Here is a 7,309-nt window from a genome sequence, read left to right on the forward strand (position 1 = left end):
TTTTTCCTTCTTTATTTTCTTTTTAATGTTACATTAAAAAAATATGAGGTCCCCTATATCCACCCCCCCACCCCACCCCACTCCTCCCACATCAACAACTTCTTCCATCATCGTGGTACATTCACTGCACCTGGTGAACACATTTTCCAGCGTGGCTGCACCACGTGGACAGTGGTCTACATTGTAGTCTACCCCCTCCCCCAGTCCACCCAGTGGGCCATGGCAGGACACAATGTCCAGCAGCTTTTAAAGCAGTTGCTGCAAAACTTTTTTTTAATGGTTTATTTTTAAAAATCTTTTTTTCATTTTTTTCTTCTTCTTTTTTCTTTTTAAGATACATAGATCACACAAAATGTTAGGTTAAAAAATATATGAAGTTCCCGTATATCCCACTCCCCATATCCACCACTCCTCCCAGACCAACAACTTCTTTCATTAGTGTGGTCCATTCACTGCATTTGATGAGTATATTTTGGAGCATTGCTACACAGCATGGATTAGAGTTTACAAACCTCCTTTTAAAGCTTTTGCTAGGGATGGGGGCGGGGGGAGGTGAGGGATAAGGTTTATTAAATCCAGTACTGGGTAGGGAGAAAGTTAATCTAGTCATATATGATTTTTCAGAAAAGTAAGTGGAACATGCTGCATCCTTTCAATTCTGCCACTGCTTCCACATGGAAACAAAATGCAATAAAAATGTTCCAAAATCTGAAAAAAATTACAAATTCCCCTACAAAGTTGCTATACTAATTTATTCTTATAGATATTAATCTTTAATTACCAATTTTGGTATCTAAGAAATAAAACTAATGACAATAAAGAAGTAAATACCTAATTTCAAATAATAAATCCAGATTTTTTTTGTTTATGATAGGTTTCTTCTGAAGTTTTAATAATAGAAGTTTCACTTTAGAGAATTTATTTAAAATTTAGGTACTATATCCAATACTAAGTGGCCTTTTGGTACAATAAAGTATGTAATTATCTTTATTATTCAATATTGCAGACTTTTTAAATATTAAAAAAAGTTTTTAATTTTAATAAATAAAAGCTTGACATTAATTTATCTAAAGCTGTGTTTAAGCAGTAGTAAGAAACATATTTCCAAACACGATAATTTTTTCTCCTTTGCATTTTGCATTAGACATCAAAATATTCCTCTTCAAACTAAAAAATGGGAATTTTTAATTACATAATGTTATACGTACTTTGGCAGATCTTGGTTTAATAGAAAAACATAATTTATTTAGTTATTTCCAGATGAATTTTAGTAGGTCATGCATAAGCATTTGATACTTCTCTGAAAAAATTAAATACATACTATCGCTATATACTTTTATTATATTTCATTAAAGTCAAACACTGATAGAAATAGCCTAACCATTACATTAACTAATACAACTATCAAGACTCACAGGTGAAATGGAAGTTTTATTTCAAACTGCTATATATAATTTTACTCATTAGCCCACCTAATATAATTTTCCACTACATATATTGGATATCAGTCCCTGAAAAAATAATGGCCATTGTTAGAACTTTAGACTTATAACACACATATGTTTATGGTCACATAAATACCAGGCCATCAAAATTGTAAGACAATGAAAACCAACCTCATTTATCTGCTAGATGAGGAACTTACTTTTATGGGCTGCATCTCAGAACCAGGAAGAAAAAATATTTCATAAGATATTCATGTGTGGATCTGTATACCCACAAACAGATTTACCAATCTGCCTCAAAATATTTCATAGTATATACAATACTCTTAAGAAAGGAATTTTCCTGTACTAGAGATTTAACTAATATTAATGAGCAAGAATGAGCTTAAAAAAGTGTGAGGATAGGATAGGATAGGAAACATTTATACTTGTTCTATAGTATATAGTATAATAGAGTACAGTGTCTTAATACAGAATATTACCATACTATAGTACAGTGTAGAATGGTATAGTACACTGTGCTTTCTACAGTGGCTAAAAGCCACTTATCTGCTGTAACCTTAGGCAAAGTATCAAACAAACCTCTTTCTGCCTGGGTTTATTCATCCCTAATGTGGGAGTAAAAAGAGTGCCTCCCTCTCCGGGACTGTTGTAGATTACCAGCTGGGGACTGTTGTAGATTAACAGCTGATACACGTAAAGTGCTCTAACCAGAGTCTCACACATGGTATGGGCTATAAGTCTTTGCTAATTTAGTTGTTGTTGTTAAGAATAAATTAACCTATATTGGACACTTGGAAAATTTCTAGAATCGAAGAGAAAATGAAGGTGAAATGAGGAACAGGGATGCTAAAGACCAAGGTGGTACAGATAAGACAATTTTGTGCTTTTTATCAGGAATATGGTGATATTTCAGGGGTGAAAGAGTAAAACCTTGAAACTGGAGACGTCTGACATGCTGCTGGATATTTTGACTATGTCATTTGGTCCACAATGACATTTTGAGGTTTTCACTTATCTTGAGAGCATAAAACAGCTGCTTCAAAATGTAAAAGCCCTGCTTTATTACCAAACAATTTGAGCATAGCCAACCTTCCCCCACTCCCCGTCTTTGGGCAGTACTATCTCCTTGCTGAACTGCCCTCTGCCCCAACCCCTTTCATGACCTATCCCTTGGGCGTGCATTTCAGTGTGATGTGTGTTTTCTTTCTAATTTAACTTATAAGAAGTCCTTTTTTGCCACTATAATAAAGCAGAAGGAAGTGTTCCGGCTGCTTGGTATGCTCTTCAGGGGGTTTCACGAGGCGCAGGAGCATTGCTGGGTGCCCAGGGGGTGCCTCCTAATCATCTGCAACTGTCTGTTTGTCCTTACGGCACATGACCCTCATGTAAGACTCACCTCTGTGGGCAACTGCCTCTGTGGGTAATTGTGCTGATGCCTCTACTGCTACTTCTAATCCTTCCTTTCACAACTAAAACCAGGTGTAACTTTCATCAAGACTCCACAAAGGCTTAGGAGAGAAAAAGGGAGGGGAGGATGGGGAGAGAAAGAGATAGAGAGATGTATGCTTCACCCCTAAAACAGCACAAAAGATACATTAAAAATGTATCTTGGATTGGGGAATGAACTATGGACTAGAGTGGACTTACTTGTATTCCACTATAGACTTATTTTGATTCTAGCAATGGAAGAAATTATGTCATTGATGTGGAGGCAGGGGGAGGGAAAAACAAGTTTAATAGGGGGGCAATTTCAGGACTTGGGAATTGTCCTGAATGACATCGGAATGATAGATACAGGCCATTATATATCCTGCCATAACCTACAGAATGGAATGGGAGACAGTGTAAACCACAGTGTAAACTTTAATTCATACTTAATGGCAATACCCCAAAATGTGTTCATCAATTTCAATAAATGTACCACACTAATGAGGGATGTTGTTAATGTGGGAAAGTGTGGGAGATGTGGGGAGTGGGGCATGTGAGAATCCCCCATATTTTTAATGTAAAGTAAATATCATTAAAAAAAAATTAAAAAAACTTATATATCGGCCATAAAAATATTCTCAGTTGCAACAGAGTCAATAAACACTTCATTCTCTGACCAGAATAAAATGCAGTTAGAAATCAGAAACTGGAAAAAAACAAACTATACATTTCTACACTAACAAAAACCATATTGCTAAATATTTCCTGAGTTAAAAAAAGAAATCACCATGAAAATTAAGAAACACATGGCACTAAATGAATATAAACAAAACAGTATATATCAAACACACAGGAGGTATAGCCAAAGTAATTCTTATAATTAGCCCAAGAAAAACTGGAAAATCTTAACATATCAGGTGATGATCAAAACTCTTGTCTCTCTGGGAAAATGTGCCAAGTAATTTGGGAATTTTTATGGATGTGTTTTGCCAAACCTTCTGAAATGAATAATGCTTATTTTACATAAATTGTTTCTGAGCGTTGTACAGGTAACATTTAATCTCCTGTTATTTCTTCTTTGAAACTCTCTACGAACTCGTTTCAGAGAAATCCTGTTTTATTTCATTTCCCTAGTTTCATGGAGCACTGTTGATTAAAAAAGTACTTCATATCACACTATTGTGTATGTTAATCTGTCTTCATGATGTTCCTTTCCTCCATTTTTCTTGAAGTATTTTTTCATATATCCTAAGCTGCTTCTGCTTTTGATTGCTTCTCATGTTTGGATGAAGGTATTCTTTGCAATATTTCCAGGAGGGCACAGTTGGAGAGGTGTTTTAGTTTCCCAGGCTGCTCAAAGCAAATACCATGAAATGGGTCAAATTAGACAAAGAAAATTTATTTGCTTGTGGTTTTGAGGCTAAGAAAATGTCCAAATCAAAGTATTGCCAAGAGGATGCTTTCTTCTCAAAGACCAGCTACAAGTGATTCTGGACTCATCTCTCACATGGCAATTCACATGGCAGTGTCTGTTAGTCTCTCCCTTCTCTTCCAAGTTTTGTTGCTTTCAGCTTCTTGCTTCAGTGGCTTTCTCTATCTCTGTCTGAATTCATTTTCTTGCAAAAGACTCTAAAAATAGAATTAAGACCCACCCTGATTGAGGTGGGAGCCATCTTAACTAAAACAGCGTAATCAAAGGATCCTGCTTACAATGGGTTTATACCCACAGGAATGGATTACATTTAAGAACATGTTTTTTTAGGGTACATACAGCTTCAAACCACCATAAGAAGGATCAGGGAGCTCTGGGGTAGCAAGCAGCTTAGACTTTGGTCTTTTGGTCTCTGGTCTCAACATTTTTACATCAGCCTTCTTCACTTGGGTATTTAATTCTAGTCAGGACAGGCAGTCTTCCTGTCTCAGTTTGAAGTTCCATGTATGAACAGCCTTGATCAGAGTAACCATAGTTTCTCTACTCTCTGCCACACTTCCCTGCTTCTTGCAGAAATGACAATCTTCCTACCTCTTCTTGCAGTCACCTCTCCTGCTTCCTGAAGAGGTCAAGCAGTATTCTGAGATGTTCTCATTAGCCTGCCTTGGCCCCAGCTGAATCAGATCCTCTGCCCCAAATCTGCAGTGGAAGGTGGTGTTCTCCCTCATTCTGGTCCAGTTTTTAGTGCACTCAGCTGCCCATCTTTGCCTGTGGTTTGGGGTTATGGGTACCTCATATTTTCAATGAAGAAGGAATTTCTTTATCTTCTATTCTCTTGATTGCCTTTGGTTGTATTAGAGAGTAGAGATGGGAAGAGATGCCTTTGCACCATGATCTAAACCTGGCAGACCTATCATTTTTTTAGTAAGGCATTTTTAGTCCACAGGCTAACATCTAAATAAATTGTCATGGTTAGCTGGTGTAAAATTCCAACTTTGGAGTAATTAAGAAATTAGTAGAAAAGAGAATGAGCTAGTGCTGGAGTGGTGTACTTGCGTACGTTATTATGAATGAAAAAATTGTTGTTAAAGCCAGATCAAAATGTTCTCATAGCTGAGTCAAAATAGTTTCATCACAGTGTCCTTGACATTGAAGCAGCCACATCAAAACACAGAAGCCTCAAAATGTCATGTGCCTGCTGGTAAAAACTGAATAGAGAGCATGGAGGGATGGACTTTATTTTTTTTAGTAGGCATGAGCATTTTATACCAAAGAAGTGAGCTCCTACCCTTGCGGTCACTATCAGAAAGGTTGTCACACAGTAAATTTATTGAAACTCCCATTAGTTTTGCACAAGGGTTTGAAAAGAGTGTCACCCACAACTCTGCTTGTGCTTCACCAGGCCACTGGGGAGGACTATTATGTTTATCCTGAATGGTTACAAAAGATAATGAGAACCATGTTTCCACTGCACATCTGCACATTTGCCTATAGACTGGTGGAGGTAATTTTGTAGAGTTAATGAAAAGGAGGATTAATTAAGGTTGACCTTGGGAATGATGATTAGCTACAGATTTGGCAATCAGCATTCCCACTGGAAGAGTGGGGTAATGTCACACATGAGTGATATATGTAGTTTACATTCAATGTGTGTAAAAGCCCCTCAATCAAAATATCTCCTTCACCTGATTTCCTTGGAATAGCCCTACTCAGTCATCCCTTAAATATAGACATCTGAAGTTTTCTCAGAATTCACAGTGCAAAAGAGAGAAGCATGAACTTTGGAATCAGACAACACTGAATTTGAATCCTGTTTTTTTACTAGCTATGCAGTTTTTGGCAACATCTTAACCTCTTTGACCATAAATTTTACCATTTGAATATGGTAGTAATTATAAAAGCTATCTTATGGGTTTGTCCAAGAGGATTAAGTAAAATAGCACAATTAAGGTATCTAGCAAAAAATTAGGTGCTCAGGAAATGGTAGCTTTACAACTCCAAATGTCTCAGCACACCAAGCTATGAAAAAGATATTACCTCTGTATTGATTATCTTCTTGGAGGAAGAAGTCAGAGAAACTGGGATAAAAAATAAGTTTTGAAGAAGGGTGAGAGAAAAATAGTATGTGATACTTTCAAGTAACAGGAGTTAACGTGTTCTCCAGAGAGACCCAGGGTTGTTATAGAACTTGACACCAGAGCAAAGAGGAAAGATGGAAGATTGAGCCCTGACTCAGGGATGAATTAGACTGCATTTGGGAATTTATTTGTAGCAAAGCCTTCTGAGTCTAAAGGGGTTGGAATAAGGAAGGGGGTTTAACAGTACCTGTTATGTGAATACAAGTCTCGTGCTACTGCAAACTAAACCAAATGAATGAGCTGTTTTGGCCTCTTGACATGGATGACTGCTTAAGGGACCAGCTGTTGCCTGAGTCTATAGTCTATAACGTCTAGAAAGTGTGACACTTCTGGATTTTTTTCTCTCTTCCAAACCACCCCCTGCCCTGACCCGAGGAACAGGTAAGATACATACAGAAGCCATTCTGAATTAGAATCAGCTCATATGAATGCCCCATGAGTCAATAAAATGTATCCAGGGAGGAAGTATTGGCCTCATTTTGGGTAAGGAACCACTTCCAAGGCATTAAAGAGTACACTGACAATCTGGAAGCAGTATCTTATATTCCCAGTGAATATCAAGGCTATCATACTTCCTGACATTGCTTGAAAATAAATACATATTTACAACATACATCAATATATACATGATAGAGATTTGCACAGTAATTGTCCATAAAATCCAGTTTCTAGAAATGTGACTCTATAAATTCATAATTCTTTGACAATGCACTCTTACCCTGTTGGCCATGAAAATGAACAAACATTGTTACCTGTACATAGTTAAGAGCATAAGACTTGATGTTGCCATAGTGATATCAAGGGCAGAGCTGTAGCAAGAGCCACAAGTACAATTATGTTAGTAAAACACTTCTGCGTGGTTA

The sequence above is a fragment of the Dasypus novemcinctus genome, chromosome 7 (assembly GCF_030445035.2).
Source record: "Dasypus novemcinctus isolate mDasNov1 chromosome 7, mDasNov1.1.hap2, whole genome shotgun sequence".
NCBI lineage: Eukaryota > Metazoa > Chordata > Mammalia > Cingulata > Dasypodidae > Dasypus > Dasypus novemcinctus.